At 39.4% G+C, this 22,645-nt stretch overlaps 1 protein-coding gene across 10 annotated transcripts in view; it reads left to right on the top strand.

The window, feature by feature from the left end:
- The window catches only part of ESRRG (estrogen related receptor gamma), a 674,948-nt gene that overhangs the window by 610,476 nt on the left and 41,827 nt on the right, over positions 1-22,645 (top strand). The gene's annotated exons all lie outside the window — the stretch shown is intronic.

Raw genomic sequence — 22,645 nt, 5'->3', positions numbered from 1 at the left:
CACTTTAAAAAATGGTTTTTATCAAGAGTAGTCTAGATCCTGTTTTTCCTTTTAAAAATCACTCATTTTGTCATTTGTAGTAGCAATCTATACTGAATTGCTTTTCATAGTTGCTTATTGCTTTGGTTTACAATGAGATATTTACCATGATTTTATACATAAATTACAAAAATAAATGTTAAACTAACATAAATTTTCTGTTCTGTTAACTTAAGAGTAGTATTTTAAAATATCCAGTGACTTTTCTTTCCAGACCGTCTCATCCTTAGATCAGTGAACATATTACCTGATCACAAGGTTTAAGAATTTTAGTTGTCTACTTGAATTATTGTCTGTTTGAACTCTGATCTTCAAATAGTTTACACACAAATTTTTGGACGATGAGCCATGTTTCTTTGGTAGAGTGAACTTATTTCTGTCTCCTTAAACTAGTTTGTCTTTATGCTTTGAATGCTACAGTAATTTCTTTAATCAAATTGATGGAAGTCCCTTTCCCAGCCCACACTGAAACCAATTTATTGGTCATGATACGCCAGCTATGTTGCTAACAGTCGTAACGAACTGTCAGGCGATATCGCAGTGAAGCTAATTTGAAGTCATTAGGTGTGCAGCGTTCAGGCGACAATTTGTTACAGTGCTTGGGAACACAGCTGACATTTCTGAATGGCTTTGTTCGCTGCAGTTCTAGATGAGGCCAAGCAAATTGTAAACTAATTTAAACATCACTCTGTATTATACCAGCTACTTTGTCTTACACTGTTTGTTAATAAAGCACCCCAAATTAGGTCAAAACTAGTTAAATAGGTGAGCTGGAGTGTGGTCTGTAGCAGATACCTCCACAAGGGTCACTACATCTAAAAGAAAGATGAGAATTTGATCGTGTGGATGGTTGGTTTGCGTTTGGATTATGATCACAGCTGACAGATTTTCAGGAAAAGCAAAAAAAGAAAGAATAGAATATCCTAAAAGATGGTAAGACATTGGGAATGGTAGCAGGGGACAAAGCTGGAATTTGCCTAAACAATTATATGAAAGCTTATTTGAAAGAAAGTGTTAATAAAGGGATTTAGAAAGAAACACAACTAAGATTTGTTGAAGAGTCCACATATACTTTTTAAAATAACCAATATATAGTATATCATTTATATTTACATATGCTGTTACTGCTGCTAAGTCGCTTCACCTGTGTCCGACTCTTGGCAACCCCATGGACTGTAGCCCACCAGGCTCCTCTGTCCATGGGACTCTCCAGGCAAGAATACTGGAGTGGGTTGCCATTTCCTCCCCCAGCATTTATATATGCACACACATATATTGTCACAAATTTACAATAGCATTATTCTAAACCAGGGTTTCTCAGTCTTGACACAATTGTTGTTTGGAACCAGGTAGCCCTTTGTTGTGGGGGCTGTCCTGTTCCTTGTAGGGAATTTAGCAACATCCTCGGTCTCTACCCTCTCCCATCCTCTGGTACCGTTGAGTTATGACAAACAAAAATGTCTTCAGACATTGCCAGATGTCCTCTTGAGGGGGCAAAATCACCCGCTTCTTCCCCAGTTGAGAACCATTGTTCTAACCCAGGAATCAGACATTATTATCCATAATTCAAAGATAGGGAGATCTGGGGCAGAAGGAGGTATTAATAAAAGCACTTCCACAAGTTCACAAATGTGTCCAGAGCCTTCAAAGCCCATATTCATCATTGCTTCCTGGAGTAGAATCTGTGTATTTTAGTTCCTCAGTTGATCACCTTGGAGAGAATAAGTTCAAAATAATAGCGATAATGTTACCATTATTCATAGCAACAGCATCAAAGACTATGTCACTGTGACTCCACACCGCCCATTCTTTCAGAGAATTTTGCCCCAGTTCTCCTCGAATTCAGAAATTTTACTAAGCCCGTATTTTGAAACTGTGCAGACATTCCATAAAGACGACCAAGAAGTCAACAATGCCTGCTGATGCTCTCCGGTCAGGATAAGTCGGTGATAAATTTGTGGGTCCAGTTGTGTATCTAAGTAGAAATGTCAGCTTACAGAGGAACTTGTCACAGTAAAGGGGCTCTGGTGACTTCTGTGAAGACAGTAACTTTAAATAACTATGAGTAACAGCATTTCCAGTGGTGGAAACAATTGCTGTCCGATTATGTGTTCAGTCTTAAGCGGAGGCTTAGAATCGGTGGGGGCTGACGTGAGTCTCTCTGCCCAGCAAATGCCAGAGGAGGTTGCTGTGCGCGGATGATTCACAGCTCTGGTTTTCGTGATACCCGGAGGGCGTTTTAAATGATTGCAAGGAGTCTCTTGGCTTTCCAGAGAGGGATTAGCAAACCACGCATTCGCTGAAATGCTAACAGTGAGCGTGCCAGGCAGTGTTCTGAGGTGGAAGAGAAAGATGCTGTGATTCGAGCTAGCTGCGCTATGTGCATCCCGGGTTCGGGCTGCCTGGGCCCGGCGGCAGCGTGCCATGTAGGGTGGGAGGGTAACGCCTAAGAGATTATAAAGATGGAGGTCCCATTTCTGCCTCGATAAAAGTAAAAATGTGTTTCTGATACCATGACCTAGTCCTGATCACTGGGGTCAGGGCTGGAATTAAAGCCAAACCAGAACTGAAATTTCACTTCAAAACTGTTATGCTTTTAATGCTTATGTGAAAATTAAATGAAATCTTTTTTAAAAAAAATATACTAACATCCAAGCCTTTGCTCTCTGTATGCTGCTCTCAGATTGTGGAATCACACACACATGTAGACCCACACGCTTTTTCAAAATCAAGTTTAGCATCTCAGATAACATCATAGCCTTTCTGCACTGCTGGGAAAGTATTTTCATATACTTCTTTTGCTCCGTAAAAAAGTGACAAATTCAACAAAAGCAAATATTGAAGAAAAATACATAGGGAGTGGGTTTCTTTTTTTTTTTTTAAATCAGTAAATAGAATTAGTTGACTTACTTTAATAAATCACATAAATGGAAAGTGTGTTGTTCTGAAACATGACCATACTTTATCTCTAGAAGCAAAAAGATCACAAGGGCTTTAGAAAATGCTTGACTTTAGTTGAAGGAGCATAAGGGCACCAGAACAGATGATGGTGCCCTAATAGCCCTTTTTAAGAATGACAGGGCCCCGCCATTAGCATCCTTTTATATCCTTGGAAATTGCTCAGGCCTCGCTTTTCTGGTTCCTATCTGCCTGACTCTTTTTTATTTCTCTTTCAATTTCGTCCGCGCTCGGATAAGCGCATGCTAACACAATATGATTGAGCTGTAAAATGGAACGCTGTCGCGTCTAATCTCTTTTATGTAGATACGGAGGTCTTGCACACTCCACTTCATTCTCTCTCCATTGTTGGCCTTTTTTAGAATGGGCTGCCAAGTAATGGAGGCTCCGTCAAATATTAGAGCTAGGTTTCACACGGTGTGATAAGACGATTATCAGCCCAGCAGTCAGATCTGTTATTGTTCTTTGGGCTTGATTAAAATATTATTTTGTACTGTAACTTTGTTAGCGGAATGCAGAATGTGCTTTGTCAGATGGTGCTTAAAAAAGCATCACCCATATTAGCTGACCTATATAAGTGGCTTAAATATATTTATGGATCTTGCCAGATGGATTACTTTAAAAGAAGAGAAAGGTATTTGAACAATTAAGTGAATTGAATGAATGTATGTTAGAAGGGTTTTTTTTGGTCCCTTTATCAAGTATGGCAAATTGTCAGGTGGGCTTGTTTAATTTTAACATGACAGGTTAAACAATTACTTGCTAAAGAAGGAGGACTCTGTTTAAGTTTGGGGCCTCTTAGTCACATTTTTAAAATAGTGTCTATATAATGGCATTAAACAGGAAAGGAAAAAACCTGGAATTTTTCTTCATACCAAACGAAGGCAGGAAATATTAAGCCTGAGAAGCAAACCACACTAGGAAGGTATGTGATAGAACACTCTTTACATGTAGTTGTTTATTCATGAAGAAACAGAAATTAACATAGAAACCAGTATTCTCCATTTACTCTGAAACCTTTTTTACAAAGACATTTATTTACTTAGGAAAATGTGTTAAAATTGTTCATTGAGTTTTTTTTTAAATAGTTTTCTCAATAAAAGTATTGAGAGTTTTCTGTAAATGAAAGAAATCTCTAAAGAAAATAAAGGAACTGTTTCTACACTAAGATATGTCTTGTGAGAGAATACACAAGAGCATTTTGAACATTTATGGTCAATGATACTTTTTAAAGAAATGTTTACTGTCCTGGTGCATTTTATGTAAAGACAAATTTTTAAATTATATCACCCCCCAGACAAAGTTGTGAAGGTTTTGTTTTTCAAATGCCCATTATTTATCTTAAACTGCTTAGCACCACCTCATGCTTTTGATATGTGAAAAAGTACATAGCATTGTGATGGAAATAATTACTGTATGCTCATGTTTCCATCTGTAACAACAGTATGTTTCATGTATATGTGTATATGATCATGGTTTCATACGCAAGAAATGGCATAGTTGACTAAGAGAGTTATGTTATATATTGTTGCTGTTTTAGTCATTAAGTCATGTCTGACTCTTTTGTGACCCCATAGACCATAAAGATGCTCACAGAGACCTCTCCCCACCATTCAGTGCCTTTGTTTGTGACCAAATGCACCCTCCAGGCTCCTCTGTCCATGGGATTTCCCAGGCAAAAGCTGGAGTGGGTTGCCGTTTTCTTCTCCAGGGGATCTTCCTGACCCAGGGATCGAACCTGAGTCTCCTGCATTGGCAGGTGGGTTGTTTACCACTGAGGCACCTGGAGTTGTGTTGTGTGTCGGTCGTTCAGTCGTCTCTTACTCTTTGTGACCCTGTGGACTATAGCCCGCCAGGCTCCTCCGTCCATGGGATTTTCCAGGTAAGAGTACTGGAGTGGGTTGCCATTTTCTTTTCCAGGGGATCTTCCTGATCCAGAGATCGAAGCCGGGTCTCCTGCATTGCAAGCAGACTCTTTACCATCTGAGCCACCAGGGAATCCCCTATGTTATATATAAAAAGGACCTAATATGCTGTTTTGGATCTATATCATTGGCACTTGAAAAATATATTATTGATTAAAAATATTCATAGCATGAAACTGTTAATTGGCTCTGAGGCTCCACCCTCCACCCCATTCTATAACTGAATTTGCATGTAGTTGTGATTTCTACTTTGCTATGAGTGAATTAAAGTGATTACAGCTCTTTTCTTAGGGTTAATATTTCTTATATGCATGTAACAGTGATTTCAAAACTATAAAGTCATTGAGTCTTTTAGTTAAGTGGAAAAATTTTAAATTGAAGATCCACTGTTCTGGCACTTAATAAGACTATTTAAATTATAGCTAAATTCAATTATCAGATAATCAGAAGTTATATTTAATGCACCTGGTACTTGTATACCTGTGTACCTGTAGTTGTGGTTTATAAAAGGTAGAATAATGCTGAAAGTAAAATCAGAAAACCTGAGCTGTATATAGTTGAGTACTATTTTGTAAGTTGTATAACTGGTCCAACCATTAGTTATTTTGTGAAAATCAAATGAGGAGAAGAATACACATGCAAATTACATACATATGCATAATTAATTTGCACATTATAAAGCATGATCTAAACGTAAAATATTCAGTGTTCATTTTATTATCTAAGAGACTGCACATAGATTGTCATTTTATTGTAATTAAAGGCAAGTGATCCAAAAACTTAGTATTCATAAGAGCTATTTCAAAAAATATTCAGGGCAAACATTCATTATAGTAGAAAGGGAGGGAAAGGTTATTTAACCGAGAGGATCATTGTATGGATATTGTCATCATTCTATCCTAGGTGAGCAGGACCATTAGCTTCTAAATAATCTAGTTTGTCCTCCTCAGCCAAACCTAAAATAACTGTGTTTATCAGTTCCTGAAGCCACAATTGTGATGAGGAGACAGGAACAAGTTGAAAACTGTTGTGAATAAAATAATCTGCAAAGTCCCCTAGAGATTTGTTCATTTTCTGCAGCTCCCCTTGCTATATCGGAGAAAGACCAACAAAGAAGTTTTGAGGTTTCCCAGACAGAGACTCAGTTCCTGAGACACCTCAAATGTTGTTAAAGATGCTCACAGAGACCTCTCCTCCACGTTCAGTGCCTTTTGTTTGTGACCGAATGTACAGTGCAGTGACCATGCTTAATTGCCTATGCTCACATGACCTCTATTCCAGCATTACTTCTGCTGCATTACTAGGTGTCCCCCAAAGAGATTTGCATTTCCACTCATAGTCATGCCACCATATACCTCTGATCAAAGAAGGATCATAATTTCATAGCAATCATGAATACAGTTTAAGCATTTTGAGTGTCTGCTATGGACTTAGTATTATGCTAGGTACTGTGAGGGTTATTAAAGACACAAGTGACCTGATCTCTACCCTGAATCATGGATCTGTGTCTACAGAAATTTCTGTGTATACACGTGTTCACTGAAATGTGGTCATCTTTTTTCTTGTGAGGTTAAGCTTTCAAAGGTCTTCCCTGATGGCTCAGATGTTAAAGCATCTGCCTGCAGTGCAGGAGATACGGGTTCAATCCCTGGATCAGAAAGATCCCCTGGAGAAGGGAATGGCAACCCACTCCAGTATTCTTGCCTGGAGAATTCCATGGACAGAGGAGCCTGGCGGACTGTAGTCCTTGGGGTCACAAAGATTTGGATGTGACTGAGTGACTACGCAGATAAGCTTTCAGCACAAAAATAACTAATATCTATATAGTTTATTATTATTTACAAAGCATGTGCACAAACTTTTATTTGATGTCTACAACAGTTTGGCAGTTTAATTCTTTTTTAAATTATTTATCTTTAATTGGAGGATAATTACTTTACAATATTATGTTAGTTTCTGCCATATATCAACATGAATCAGACATAGATATACATGTGTCCCCTCCCTTTTGAACCTCCCTCCCACATCCCATCTCATCCCATCCCACCCCTCTAGGTTGTCACAGAACACCGAATTTGAGCTCCCTGCATCATACAGCAAATTCCCACTGGCTATCTAATTTTACATATCATAATGTAATTCCTATTACCTTCACTTTATAGATGAGCAAACTCTTGAGTCAGGAGGTTTGATTCACACTGTTAGTACTGTTACTAGAACCCATAGACTATTTAGCTTAAATCACTTTTTACCAGTAGCTTCATTAGGCCTTTCACACCCCTCTTCATCTACTTTCCCATACTTTTTTTTTTTTTTTTTTTTTTGTCATTTGTTCCAGATTATCTACCTGCCTTTCATAGCAAGTTTAGGCAAATGTAACCTGTTTGCCCTATCTTTAAATTTTGTCTGTTGATTTATAAAATGAAAAGAAAATGAAAATGATTGAAGAGGAAATGTATGACACACTTTTAAAATCAGTAAAAATCAAGGTGTTTGATATAAAGGTGTGTCCTTTATATCCCTGATCACAAATTTTAATGAAACAAAGTGATCCCTGAGTAGCTACTCAGCGGAATAGTTGGAAAAGTTTTTAAGTGATTGGTTGCTAGAATGAAGGCTCTCCCTCCTTGACTCTGTTCAGATTCACTAGCTTGAAGATTTCTTTAGGCATCACATCCTAAAATATGGTATCATTTTCAGGCAAGTAATTGTAATTGTGAAGCTCTTCTGAATGATAAGGTGACAGGATGAGTCCTGTCCTTCATTTTATTGTGCATCAGAAGCCTGAGGGTTATCAAAATATTGACATCCGATAGACCTGACCCAACTCATTTCTATTCTGGAATTCTGTTTGTTTATAAAGCTGTTGCTTCTGACTTTTAGGTTCTTCTCAAGGCTGCTTGAAGAGTTCTAGAGAAAAAGACTTTTGTGTCTCGTGAAAAAATTGTGGCATGGCAGCTAGTGTAGTGAGCATAACCCATATATGCTTAAAGGCGTTATTAGAATCTTTCTCCACCTCTAAAAGAAGAATTGAAGGGAGAAGTCTGAACACCATGCCGATGTGTTTTTGCTTCTCCCTCTGCTCCTCTGTGACCCCTCTCCCCATCCCTAATCCCACCTCCCTCCTGGGGGCTGGTCACACATTTTCCCCTGCGTCCCCCTTGGTCTGCCTCAGCCAATCTCCAAATGAATGCATGTCTATAGTGGCCTTGGCTTTGGCACTCTGGATATATTGATTAATAGTTGCCCTAAGCTCCTTTTAGCAAATCAAATTTTCACTTTTAGCAAGGATTTCGCCTCTGATTTATTCAGCAAAGTGAAATGCACTAAATTGACTTTGACATTCAGGGAAAATGGCTGAAAAACAAAGAGCAGAGAAAAGAGATATAAATTGTGAGGCAGCTGGAGACTTCAAGCATCAGAGAAACAGTTTTCTGTGGAATGCCGAGTAATTTGAAAGCACTTTTTTAAACTCACAGAGAAGAGGTTTCTTCAAAAAAAAAAAAAAAATTAACTGCTGAGTTTTCTTTTTGAAAGAGGGTGTATGTATTACTCAGCTAAACTCAGAATTTCTGGTACAGTGTGTTATATTTAGTAGATAAAAATAGCTATGTAATCCAAGATTGCCTATACCTAATGAGTTTATGAAAGCTAGGACACAGCCTAATTACTTTGGAAGAAGGAATAGTCAAATTATCCACATAAAGTGGAATCGTTAATTTGAAAGTGTGAATGTTATATAGTAGTGTGTGTGTGTGTGTGTGTGTGTGTGTGCATGCACACCAGAGGTGGGGGTAAGGAATGGAGCTTTTGCATCACCCTGAAATTCCAATACCTTGGCCACCTCATGTGAAAAACTGAGTCATGTGAAAAGACCCTAATGTTGGGAAAGATTGAAGGCGGGAGGAGAAGGGGACAACAGAGGATGAGGTGGTTGCATGGCATCACTGACTCAATGGATATGCATTTCAGTAAGCTTTGGGAGTTGGTGATGGACAGGGAAGCCTGGCATGCTGCAGTCCATGGGGTCGCAAAGAGTCAGACAGGACTGAGCGACTGAACTTAACTGAACTGAACTGAACTGAAAGAGAATTAAAAATAATTTTGGTTCACAAGCCACAGAAAAGCCAGGTAACTGTGGTCTTCTGTTTATCTTTTTCCCAAGAGTGCCCACCTTGGCTGTGTTTTTTAAGTGACTAAGTCAGCCTGCTTCCTTGTTAGACCAAGCTCTGGTGAGTAAGTGAGCATCAGGATCAAGATACAAAGTGTGGTTTTGATGTGTAAAAGGAAATGATGTTGATGTGGGTGAAGCAAAGAGGGCTAAACTGAACTTGCTGCGGCTATTTGGGGAAGAATGAAAGGTGTAAGGAGTATCAAGGTGTATTCTTTCCTTTGGCCTCCACGGGACATGCCAGATCTCAGTTCCTGATTGGAGTGGAACCCACGCCCCTTGCAGTGGAAGTGTGGAGTCTTAACTACTGGACCACCAGGGAAGTCCCAGGAGTATTTTTGATGTTGTGATCTCCTAGACTGTTGGATAGCCTTTGCTGAGGGGTTATCAGAGAGGTGGGACAAGAAGGGGGAGTGGGAATCTGCAGCTAGTATTTGCTGTTCATTTACCTTTTCCTCTTCCAGATGAATCTTCCTTATTAACCAAAGTCAGGGTCCACACGGTCAAAGCACTGTCCTCCCTTTAACTATACTTTTTCATTGTTCTCTTTTCTCTAATTTTCAACCCATGTATGTCCAAAGTGGGACTTTCTGGATGTCTCAGTTGCAAAGAATCTGCCCCCCGTTGCAGGAGCCACAGGGGACATGGGTTTGATTCCCTAAGTCGGAAAGATTCCCAGGAGAAGGAAATGGCAACCCACTCTAGTATTCTTGCCTAGGAGATCCCATGGACAGAGGAGCCTATATTGGTGGAGCCTATAGTTGGTGGGCTACAGTCCATGGGGTCACAGAGTTGGACACGCCTGAGCAACTGAGTGCATGCATGCACACACGCATGTACGAAGTCACCCACGCTACCCCTATCAGTGGTGTTTTATCAGTCAGATGATAACAAACATGGCTGTAAGCTTATGATTTCCCTAAAATTAAGCTGAAAAGTGAAAATGTTAGTCACTCAGTCGTATCTGACTCTTTGCAGCCCTATGGACTGTAGCCAGCCAAGCTCCTCTGTCCATGGAATTCTCAAGGCAAGAATACTGGAATGGGTAGTTATTCCTTTCTTCCTGACCTATGGCTCCCTCCCAAATTCAGGCCACTTTTCAGCCATCATAAATGACTCTTTATTACAAGAATCCAACCAAAAGAATGTATTTAACCAGCCAAAATCACTTTGAAAGTGAAAGTTGCTCAGTCATGTCCAACTCTTTGCAACCCCATGGACTATACAGTCCATGGAATTCTCCAGGCCAGAATACTGGAGTGGGTAGCCGTTCCCTTCTCCAGGGGATCTTCCCAGCCTAGGGACTGAACCCAGGTGTTCTGCATTGCAGGCAGATTCTTTACCAGCTGAGCCACCAAGAAAGTCCCAAAATCACTTTAATTGACCAAATTTTGTAATAAGTTTATGGTATACGATAAACAGACATTGTATGTCCATTTGTTTGTAAACACCTTAATATTTCTCTTAAGAAGAAAAATGTTCTGTTTTGCCAGGAAAAAAAAATGGCTATGGTTTTCTCTGAAACAATCAACCACTTTTATTTTTGTCAGGTTATATATTTTTTTCCCTCCAGCAAGAATCAGGAATGATGTACAAAGTGTACAAGCCCCAAGTCAAAGGGGTATTCAGCATTCATTTTATACTTGGATCTCTTAATGTGCAGTTCAGTGTTATCATTATATGACTTAAAGGTACTAATGCATTGTAATTTAGTTGAAGAGAAAAATATAATGGATAAATACCACCTCTTGTTAATTCTAAGCACTAGAGTCAATGCAACTTAGTTCATCCCGCAATTTTATGTGTCTCCATTAATCACATAACTTTGCTTCCAATAAGAAAATTATATTTCTGTTGCCTGAATGGGCAATTAAGTCCTCACTGCATATAGTTAGTATTACAAAATCAAGAAGGGGAAAGGACCAGCTTCTTCCACTGGATTCAGATTAAGCCAGTGGATGACTGGGCATCCAGGTCAGCAGCATGGCCTGTATGAATTGAGAGAGGCATCGGAGCCCAATTAAGCACCGTACCTCAGGGGTGTCTCTGAAGAGTAGCCCCCTCCTCCCTGTACGAAGGGGGCTTCACACCTGCTTAACCTACATTAGGGAAGGATTAATTACCTGACGTGTGGGGCCCCCGCCGCCAGTCAGCATGTTTGAGGCAGGACACATGGTGGCCGGGGCTGAGGAGGGAGCAAGGGAGAAGGAGCCGCTGGGGGCTCATGGAAGGACTGACTCCTCCTGATGTGGTCAGCACTTTAGGGGGAAAAATAGTCCAGCTGTACTTATTCTTGTGATTTTAAAAACTTTTTTTATTTTGCATTGGGGTATAGCCAGTTAATCTGAAGAAGGGAATGGCAACCCACTCCAGTATTCTTGCCTGAAGAATCCCACGGACAGAGAAGCCTGGCGGGCTACAGTTCATGGGATCACAAAGAGTCGGACGCGGCTGAGTGACTAACGCACACAACATAGCCAGTTAACAATGTTGTGATAGTTTCAGGTGAACAATGAAGGGACTCAGTCAAACACATACAGGTATCCATTCTCCCCCAAACTCCCCTCCCAACCAGAGTGCCTTCTGGTCATTTTCTGTGTCATGGCAGAACCCAGTGGCAGGGTGCCCGCAATGCAGATTTATAAATGTGAGAGAGAAATACCTTCCCAAAGGTCCTTTCAACTGTGCACATTAGTCAGATTAACCTTTTGTGGAAAAACACGAAATCTGTACTCAAACATTTCAGATTTATATCTGTGAACAGCTATGATGCTGAAGCAAAGTGCTGTATGATAGACTTTTCCAAAGTTTAAAAAGGTGTGCTTGCTTATTCAGAAAAATGCCTAGAGGAAGTTTTGTGACGCTCTTTAAAAAAAAAAAAAAAGGAATAATATCAAAGAGAGATCTCTTTAAAAATTTGTTCTTGGTTGGTAGAATTGGCATAAACCTTAGAGATCATTTGCTAGAACTTTCCATCTTAAGAGGAAATACTGTATTGCGATGGGCAGTTTGGAGTTAGATATAAAATATCTGTATCTGCTACCTGCAAGGAACTTTTTGCTTATGTATAAGATGGGGATGATAATGATATAGCAACCAACTTTATAGGTTGCTAGGGCAAATCAATGCATTAATGTATTATAAAGTGCCCAATCCAATATCTTAATTGTTAAGTGTTCAGTAAATGTTAAATGCCTTTACTTGCACATTCACTTACAGATAAACATGTTTATGACCAGGAAAACTGAATGACTTACCCAAGGTCACAAGCTACTCAGGACATAGTTGAGACTAAAACTCAGTCTTTTAACTCCCAGTTGAACACTGTTGATATTTACCATTGTCACCACCAGTTTTTTGGAAAAGAGAATATAAACACTCTTATGCATGATATTAAATATTAGCAAGTTATCCTCAATGTTTTTTCTAATCTATATATATAGCACATTATATATAACCAGGAGTTTCCCTGGTGGGTCAAATGGTAAAGAATCTGCCTGCAGTGCAGGAGACACAAGTTTGATTCCTGGGTCGGGAAGATCCCCTGGAGAAGGGAATGGCTACCCACTCCAGTATTCTTGCCTGGAGAATCCACATGGACAGAGGAGCCTGGCGAGCTGCAGTCCATGGGGTCGCAGAGTCAGACATGACTGAATGACTAACACACACACACATATATAAGCATACATGTATTTACATGGACAACATAGACTTGAAGATAGACCAGTAATGCAAATATTATAGAGAAGTTATTTCTGTGTATTTTTTAAACTGTGGACCCTGCATTATAAACAATAAGTGCATGTTTCTTTTGTTATTCTTTGATATAGCCTGGATATAATATCTGGATATATCAGATCATAATCTGAAGGATCATCAATCTAAAGGTTTAGCTTAGAATCTTTCTGTTTCACGCAGGGGTATATAGTAGAGAGAAATCATTGCTGAAGCTTGAGGTTGGTAAACATGGCCAACAGCTTAAGGTGACCAAGCATTTCTCAATGGAAGTTCTTGAGGCAGAGCTAAGGGTCTGGATAACATCAGGATAAAATAACATGAATACACAAGGTGCACCTTACTTATAGACCATCCCTGAGTATACTTGCTATGCAAACACTGATGCTATCTTTGAAAACAATGTCTCTTGCAGATGAGTTTATAACGTTTGATTAAAATAAGCTTGTAGATAATCCATAGATTCTAATTAGCCTAGTCAGTGATCCAACCCATTATTCCCAGTGAGGATTTTAGATTTTAACATCTCTGTGTGTGCCATGTATGTTTAATTCAGATTTCCAAGACAACTTTATATAGTTACTATAGAATTATTTATTATTTAATTTGAATCTGACCATGCTGTGTTCTTGTGGTTTAATAAATTTCCTATGGGCTGAGGATGGGTTGATGTGGTTATCTCTGAAACATCAACTGTGATAGTTTTGGAGATCTGAATATGGTAATAAGTTCGATAAATTCAATTTGACTTACTTGCACACTTTGTAATATTCAACACCCCAGCAAAAATACTGTTTGTAATATATTTTTGTAGCAACCTAATGCCTATTCACTCATGCACTGAACAAAAATGTATATTGAAAGCCTACTCTATGGTAGCCCTTATACTAAAGTTCTGTTCTAGGGAGACTGTCTCTGGCATTAGTAAATGACTATGAGGCATAGTTGATTTTATCAAAACTTTTTGAATTTTCATCTTAAGAATATTTGCTTTGCAACTCACTGAGGATGATGGTTTTTATTCTTCTGTCCTGCATGTACTCAAGAGGCTTGAAGAAAGGCTTTGAGAATGATCGAAGTCAGGTGTCAGCCGCATCTCCTGGTCCTTATTTCAGTTTCCCACTCTGTAGCACCCCTTCCTGTATTCTGGATATCAGTGATCTTCTAGGGTCTCAGCTGAGGGTCAGTGACTGCCTGACAGGGCTTCTATGCTGTTTTCAAACCACGTGTGTGTGGTGGTTCTAAACCCACTTGGATGGTTACGTGGTTAAACTCTCTCAGAAACAGTCTCTTTATGAATAGAGGCCTGCTTTACTGCATGAGGGAAGATGACAGTGTTTTTCACTCGAAGAAAAGCTTCTTCATTTACTTTGAAGAGGTAGAAGAATTTGGGCATAGAGAGCTGATGAGCGCTTTTCTCCAGATTGTTCAGGTCGTGTGGCATCTCCTGCTGTTAACTTTTGTTCTCGCCTGCAGCAGCACAGTTCAGGGGTGTGGGTTCCATGCTGCATCCATACTTGGCTTGTTATCCTCTTATCAAGCTCTTAGCATCCCTTTGTTTATTTGAGGCGACAGGAAGACTGTGTAAAGGCTGCTTAGTCAGGGATATCAGCCTTGTTGGCAGGGGAGTGATTGCCAGTTGAAAAACAAGGCATTATTGCTCATTTTTTCCCTCTTATTAGTTTGATTACATTTGCAAATCAAATCAATCCATCAGACATGATCAGGCCTCGTCCGCATTTTAAGGAATAGTAATCTCCGTCTAATAAGATGCAAATGTGTCACATCGGTAAGTAACCAATAAATCATCGTCTTGTCTTTGGCAATCATTAAATATCAGAACCAACAGTCAATTTTTAGTATTTTCAATTTGCGATATGCCGCTGGAATATAAAGATAGATGGACGTAATTACACAAACCAAACACTATTTCAGTTCATTCCAGACAGCAAATTTAGTGGAAGGTATAACTGGCTTGTCATCACACTACATTATTCCTAGCGGTTCATGCAAAGTTCACAGACAAGCTTCAAATGGACATTGCTTTTTTTCAACTTCTAACAACGTCCGTACAATGGCAAGCAAACTTTGATGTAAGGACTTGCACTGACTTCCGCACGGCTGTTGCACTCAGATGCCAGCATGACAGGAAACATATGCTCTCTGCTATCAGACACTGATGGCCGTGCCAGCTCCAATCTTCTCGATTTTTGATTTTTAAAAAAATGAACCCACAAATGTAAAAATAAAGGAAAACAGAAAACAACCAGGAACTCTTCAGATGACTTACACCATCTCTTTGAAGAGTTTCCCTCGGGGGGAAAAAGTGAACAAAAACTTTATTTTTCTTAATTTCACGTTTTTAGAACCTCTCTGTTTGGGCAAGGTATTCTTTTCACCTAAGCCATTCTTTGTGAAGATGTGTGTCTTTGCAGCGCCCTGATAAGAGTGTTGATTTGGGGGCACCGTAGAGAAATGCTGGTTATTTATATGTGCTGTGTTGTGCTAAGTCACTTCAGTCTTGTCTGACTCTTTGCAACCCTATGTCCATGGGATTCTCCAGGCAAGAATACTGGAGTGGGTTGCCATGCCCTCCTCCAAGGGATCTTCTCGACCCAGGTATTGAACCTGTATCTCCTGTGTCTCCTGCGTTGGCAGGTGGATTCTTTACCACTAGCATCACCTGGGAAGCCTGATTTCATATATATACTCACACACACATATACACACACACACACATATATATATATACATCATGTTATAATTCACAGTATAGCAAATGAAATTGTTTGGATGGAGTATCTGATCTGAATGTCTTTTCCCTAATTATACTTGCATAGCAGCTCAGTACCTTCAGATGAGCTGTGACAGTTCCCCATTCATTCATTCATAGAAATTGTCTTCTCCTACATAGAGGATCCCTCCATCCCTCTCGATCCCTCTTGGCTCTGTTTATCCCAATGCAGGCAATGGTCCTACATTTCCCTCCTTTCCCAATATTTTTCTCTTGTCTAAATCTCTTTTTATGAGTGCTCATATAAAAAGCTCCTTTAAATCATTGATCTTGCAGAATTTAAAACTTTCAGCACTTCCTCTTTGGTTTGTGTTTGTCATTAAACTCATCCAGTTACTGACATTGCTTCGATTCTTTCTCTTCTCTGCAGAAGTCATTTGCCTTCTCAGTGGAAGTTGCTAAATAAGATATGAAAAACATATCTGCATGACCTTGGTTCACCTGCTACTTATTTTGGTGACATTTTCAATCATCAGTGACTGATTCCAGTTTATCTTGGCAGATTTGTCATAGACTTTATAATTGAAACTTAGAGCTTAAGACTTGGCAAGGCCAACCCTTTGGCCTACTAGACCCCCTTATTTGCTAGGAGAAGAGCCAACTCTTTGGAATATTATTTATTTATTTTGACCAGGCTGTGTGGCATGTGGGATCCTAGTTCCCAGACCAGGGATCAAACCCTTCCCCCCAGCAGTGGAAGCATAGAGTCTTACTCACTGAACTACCACAGAAGTCCCCGGAATATTATTTAATAAGCTCTCTTATTTAAAAAGTCAACAAAATTGAATTTTGTCTGTGTGACATGTTTATTGTAAAAATGTTGAGTACCTTTATGCTAATCACTCTGCTTGGTGGTGGAATACACAAGTAAACAGTAGAGATGATCACACAGTTGTCAAAAGTTGGATCTGTTGAAGGTCACAAATAAACAAAGAGGCAATTATAGCATGGTGTTCTGAGTGCATTGATGGAGCAGCATGGCATTCCAGGGATACACCGTGGTGGCAGCTCTAACACTGGGAATCAGGGAAGGCTCCTAGAAGCCTTGAAGCCTTCTTGTATAGAAATCTAGAGAAGATACATGTTTATGGAGGTATCGAGAAGTTTGAGATAAGCATTAGCTTCCTTGTGTTAGTAAAACCAATAGAGTGGGGACTTGCTGGCAGTCCAGTGGCTAAGACTGTGCTCCACTGCAGGGAACACAGGTTCCATCCCTGGTCGGGGAACTAATCTCACATGTTGTGAGATTTAGTTTTGGCAGTGCTGCCAAAAATAAATGAATAAATAAAATAAAAATGAAAGGTTTGAATGAAAAGCAACCAATAGAGTAAGTTAAACAGGCTCATTTTTAGTACTTTGTCCCATTCGTTAGCAGGACTGGAGAACATCATTCACTGACCAACGAAGAACATTCTTTCAAATTATAAGAAATTATAGGAGCTGGATTAAACTCTGATCATAGACAGGCTAGGATCTTTCAACTTTAGACAAGGAAAACATGCAGTAGCTTGAGGTGTAGCAGTCAGGACAATGTTTTGAATCAGCAAAATCAAATTTCTTAACTGTCTCACGTATATGCCTGCCGGATGCACTCTCGATGGCCATATACATCTGAGCAAAATGGACCATCAGTTGATGAAAACCATTTTATGCTGCTTCTGCAACCTTCCTATCTCCATATTCTTTCAAAGTTAGTTGCTTTCTAGCATCCCTCTTCCTTTCTGCAAAACTGTTCTGTAAAAAATTTTTAAAACACAGCTCTGCTCTTCCCAGCTGGTTGTTTAGCCAGCCAGCCCATGCAGCGCCAGGAACCCCGAACATGTGCGTGTGTGCTTAATCGCTCAGTCAGGTCTGACTCTGTGACCTCATGGACTTCCCTGTCCATGGGATTCCTCAGGCAAGAATATTGGAGTGGGTAACCATTCCCTTCTCTAGGGGATCTTCCAGACCCAGGGATCAAACCCGGGTCTCCTGCCTTTGAGGAGAATTCTTCACTGTCTGAGCCACCAAGGAAGCCACAAGGAACCCCATACAGGACAGCAATTGCCAAGAACCCCTTCTGAGCTACAGCTGAGGAAAGCCGTGCAGCTCATGGCTTCTTTGTACCAGAACCTTATGCTCTCTCTAACCGATTTACATACCACCATGGTATGTTTAATTTGCTTTTTCATCAAATCAATAATGGGTCTAATTGAAAAAATTGGCAGTGCTACGTGCAGCCTAAGCTCTGATCTCAGTGTTTGCCGGCTAACGGCAACGCTGCGGAGCTCTGCGTCAGACACCTGTGTTATTGGTGTGCTCCCTCTCCTAATGCGTACAAAAACAAACATTAATACAGGTGGAGCATCTGCACCAATTGATCACTATGCTATGAGAATTAATCACCTGGCTTTCAGCTTGAAGAATAAAATTTACATCTCTAATGTATGAAATGTATTAACACGCACGCTTGCACCATCGACTTCGGCTGATATCAGCAGCCAAGCACGCACAGCCCGGCTCAGGTGTGTTCCCCTGGACCTTTGGACCCGCAGGTGCAAATTCAGGGCCAGGTTTTAAACACTTAGTAGGTGTTTTTGAAATTTAGATTTGAGACTTTTGGGTGAATAATGATTGGAAATGATTGGGCAAGTAGGACTCCATCTAGTGGATTGATGCTTTGCACTCTGGAAATGTGCCTTCACAAACAGTATGATGACCCTTTTCAGGTTGAGATTTTATTTTCTTATCCCAATCTTGGATGAATCTCGGCAACATCACGGTCATGGAGCTACATTCACTGGGCACTTACTAGGTGTCAGGCTAATTGTTTTGTATGAATTACCTCTGTTACTCTTCAAAGAAGCCCTGTAACTAAGTGTCACCTCTGATGCTATTTATTGAAACATAGGTCATTTACAACATTGTGTTAGTTTCAGATGTACAGCATAGTGACTCAGCACTTGTACAGATTATATTCCATTATGTCTTCGTGAAGTCGCTCCGTCGTGTCCGACTCTTTGCGACCCCATGGACTGTAGCCTACCAGGCTCCTCCATCCATGGAATTTTCCAGGCAAGAGTACTGGAGTGGGTTGCCATTTCCTTCTCCAGGAGGTGTTCCCGACCCAGGGATCGAACCCAGGTCTCCCGCACTGCAGGCAGACGCTTTACCGTCTGAGCTACCATAGGTTATTATAAGATAGTGGGTATAGTTCCCTGTGCTACACAGTAAATCTTTGTTGCTTACCTCTTTTACGTATAGTAGTTTGTATATGTTAATCCTGTACCCCCAGTTTGTTCCAGCCCCCCATCCCCTTGGGTAGCCACTAGTTTGTTTTCCTATGACTCTATTTCTGTTTTGCATATAGATTCACTTATATAATTTTGCAGATTCCACATATAAGTGATATCATATATTTGTCTTTATTTCACTAAGCATAATATTCTCTTGTTCCATCTGTGTTGTTGCAAATACCAGTATTTCACTTTTAATGGCTGAGTAATATTCCATTTTATATATATCTATCCCCTTGTCAATTGGACACCATCTTATAATTGAGAAAATTGAAATTTAGAGAGGCCAACTTGGCCTGAGATTCTGAAGCTAGTAAAATAGAGACAATGAGATTGCAATTCAGGTTTATTGCATTCAAAATCCCTGATTTTTGCCTACTATGCTAACACAAATTATAAACTTAATTCTTTTAAAAAAAAAAAAAATTCCAAACTGATTTTTTTGTTTAGCACAGTGGGACCTCAGAAACTTCTGCTGGCAAAACAGATTTCATTGGTGCATCCCAATAATGTTGGTCTGATAGTTATGGAACTGGCTACATAATTGATGAGGTTCAGTGCAAAGGGAAATGCAGAACCCATGGTGGTTTAAAAATTATTAAGGATTTCGCAGTGGCAACAGCAGAGGATTCAACCTCGTGCCGCTCCCTACACAGGGCAGCTAGCCATGAAGCAGGCCTAGTGTTCCTTTGAGAGATGCAAATTTTGCTTGGGGACAAGTTTGGCAAATAGAGGAGCCTCTCTTATTCAAGTCTCTGATTGGTTAGGGCTGGGAAAATGCTACATGGGCCGAGAAAACTTATTTTTGTTACCATGATTCTCAACTTCTGGTAGCTCATTTAGGGAGGAAAAGATGTTTTCTCATCATCTTTAACCAGTGGTCCCCACCCAGGGAGAATTTTGCCTCACAGGGGATATTTGGCAGTGACTAGAGACACTTTGGGGAGAAGGCAATGGCACCCCACTCCAGTACTCTTGCCTGGAAAATCCCATGGACGGAGGAGCCTGGTAGACTGCAGTCCATGGTGTCGCTAAGAGTTGGACACGACTGAGCGACTTCACTTTTGATTTTCACTTTCATGCATTGGAGAAGGAAATGGCAACCCACTCCAGTGTTCTTGCCTGGAGAATCCCAGGGATGGGGGAGCCTGGTGGGCTGTGGTCTATGGGGTCACAGAGTCGGACACGACTGAAGTGACTTAGCAGCAGCAGCAGTAGCAGCAGAGACACTTTGTCACAATTAGGGAAACAACAGAGAAGGAGGAACATCTAGTGGAGAGAGGCCAGGAATGCTGTTTCACCTTCTATAGTTCACAGATCAGCCGCCCACCCCTTGCTCCTCAGTGAAGAATTTGGCACCCAAAGATGTCAGTAGTTTTGGGGTTGAAAAATCTATTGTAAGCCATCATACTCATAAGGTTTTTGAGTTTAGTGTTCAGTTTTGCATATCTTTTAAATGGATACATAAATAAATATGGTAGCTTTATTACCAAAGAGAAGGCTTCACTTCCCAAGAAGCCACGTTTATCCACAAGATCAATAAAGATTTATTGGACAGCCAAGGTGCATTTGCACTGGCATTTTTGTGGCCAAGCCATAATTTTATCTTCGGTGTTCAAAAAAATAAAACAGAAAGGTTCGTGATCTCTGAAAAGTGATCATGACACATTTGAATTAAGAGCTTTCTTGGAAATTTCATTGGAGATATTTATTATGTGGCTAATTACATATTCACATGTAATGATGAGAAAGGGGCCATTATAGCACATTCCAGTAAGCAATATGCATCTTAACAAATATATAAATATGTATTTATTCATTGAACAGAAATGTTTTCAGAGTTATTTGGATGTAAATAATGTTTATAAATTTTTATAAAAATTTATAAATCTTCAGTGATAAATGTTCTAAGCACGCAGTTAAATGCTTTGTGTATTTGAAGACATTTGAATTTTTGACAGATATCTTTTATATGAACTTATACAGATAACTTTAGAATAACACTAAAGATGTTAATATTAACCTGGACATTCTTAAAATTGCTGAGTTGGGGTGGCTATGTCATAAGCTTGTCAATGAGTTGTGTAAAGTCTACATAAAGCTGCTATATGTAAATGTATTGCTTTATTGCATAAACACTTTGGCAGTTACTCTTAAAAATTCATGAGGCTATATAATTCAACTCTTACTGACATTTTTTAATTCTTAAACTGTTTTTCTAATCATTTAAGAGGAAAAACAATGAACCATAATAACCATCTTTTTACACAGAAATTTCTATATAAGTAAACTTTATATCACTATCTTTCAACTCAGTTTCTCTCCTTCTAGGGATATTGTGTCAAATTTTGAACAGCCCAATTCCCTATAGCATAACTGAAAACAAACATAAAAAAATGTTCTGGATAATATCCGAAACTGTTGTCATTGTAAAGTCCCTCAGCCCCTCATTCATAGACTAGTCAATTGTTTCTGTGAACCATTCTAAATACCTTAGCTTTTCTTCTCAAACATAGCAAATTTTAGGAGGGATAATGCCAAAAGGAGTCTGAATGGCAATAGAAAGCAAGAGTCTGCAGGTAAAAATATAAAATGCAAATCAAGTCCTAAGAAGCCCAGCACTGGAGGCTGAGTAACACGGGTTTGGGCAGCCTTGCATCCTTCAGCTACCTCTAAGAGTAACTCAGGGCAGCTTGGATCTCCTGATGGGTCCTGGCGTGCTGATCCTGGTCATCAGGAAAATTAAAGATGTATTCAGTAGACTTACTTTAAGAAGACTGAGAAATATGTAATTATTTTAAAGAAATCCACCAAAGATGACTAAAATCTTTTTAAAAAGTGCTTGGAAGTTTTTGAGATTCACCTAGGTGAGATGAGTCTGAACTATTGTGACTGTTAGTGAAACAGTAACAATGAAAATGATCATCATTTGCATAGTGAGGCTCAGCTTACAAAGTGAATCCAAATAAATCTGATGTTCATCTGCATTTATTACATACAGCATTCCTGTGAGGTTGTTGTTTTTCACCTTTTTATTTTGTCCAGATGAGGAAACCAAGACAAAAAGATTAAGTGATTTTCTCTAAACTAACACACTTGATTCTGTATGCACATCTGTCTTCTGACAACTGTCACTCAGGTAATTGCTATGCAGTTTTACAAGATACGTAAATTCAGGTGATCAAGTTTCTGCCATTTTGATACTTAGAACAATTTTCTAATTTTTCTCATTTTTAATGTGTATTGGTCATAAACATAATAATGATGAGCTTCTATAATCTTCCTTCTACTTTTCAAATGAGTTAGTCTCTTAAAAAGTATTTTAAGTAACTTTACTTATCACTATGATCTCAAATATAGATGGAATCCTATAGTTTAGAATGTGTTAAAGTACTGTTTAGATGATGGTGAGCACTGTATTTTTATTCAATAGACTGAGAAAATACACTGCAAATGTAATCATAGTTTTGATAGTGAATCAATAGAAATAAATGAAATAATGTTAATACATGTTGCAGTGTATTTCCAATTCAAATTTTATTAGTAAGTCTCCAGAAGGCAGCAGTTAGACATTGAGATAATAAAGCAAAATTAGAAGCTTGCTGGAATCCGAATGTGATATATACCTATGTTACCAGAATGGACTTCCCGCCTTGGGGCTCAAGGAAGTCAGTTCTTTATTCTTTTAGATCTATCAGGGATTCATAGAAGCATAGAAGAGATTTCCTGAATGCCTGTGCCAAAGAAA

This window comes from Cervus elaphus, chromosome 14, assembly GCF_910594005.1.
Source record: "Cervus elaphus chromosome 14, mCerEla1.1, whole genome shotgun sequence".
Classification (NCBI taxonomy): Eukaryota; Metazoa; Chordata; class Mammalia; order Artiodactyla; family Cervidae; genus Cervus; species Cervus elaphus.
The sequence above is the reverse complement of the archived record's forward strand: the minus strand, read 5'-3'. Positions and strand labels throughout refer to the sequence as shown.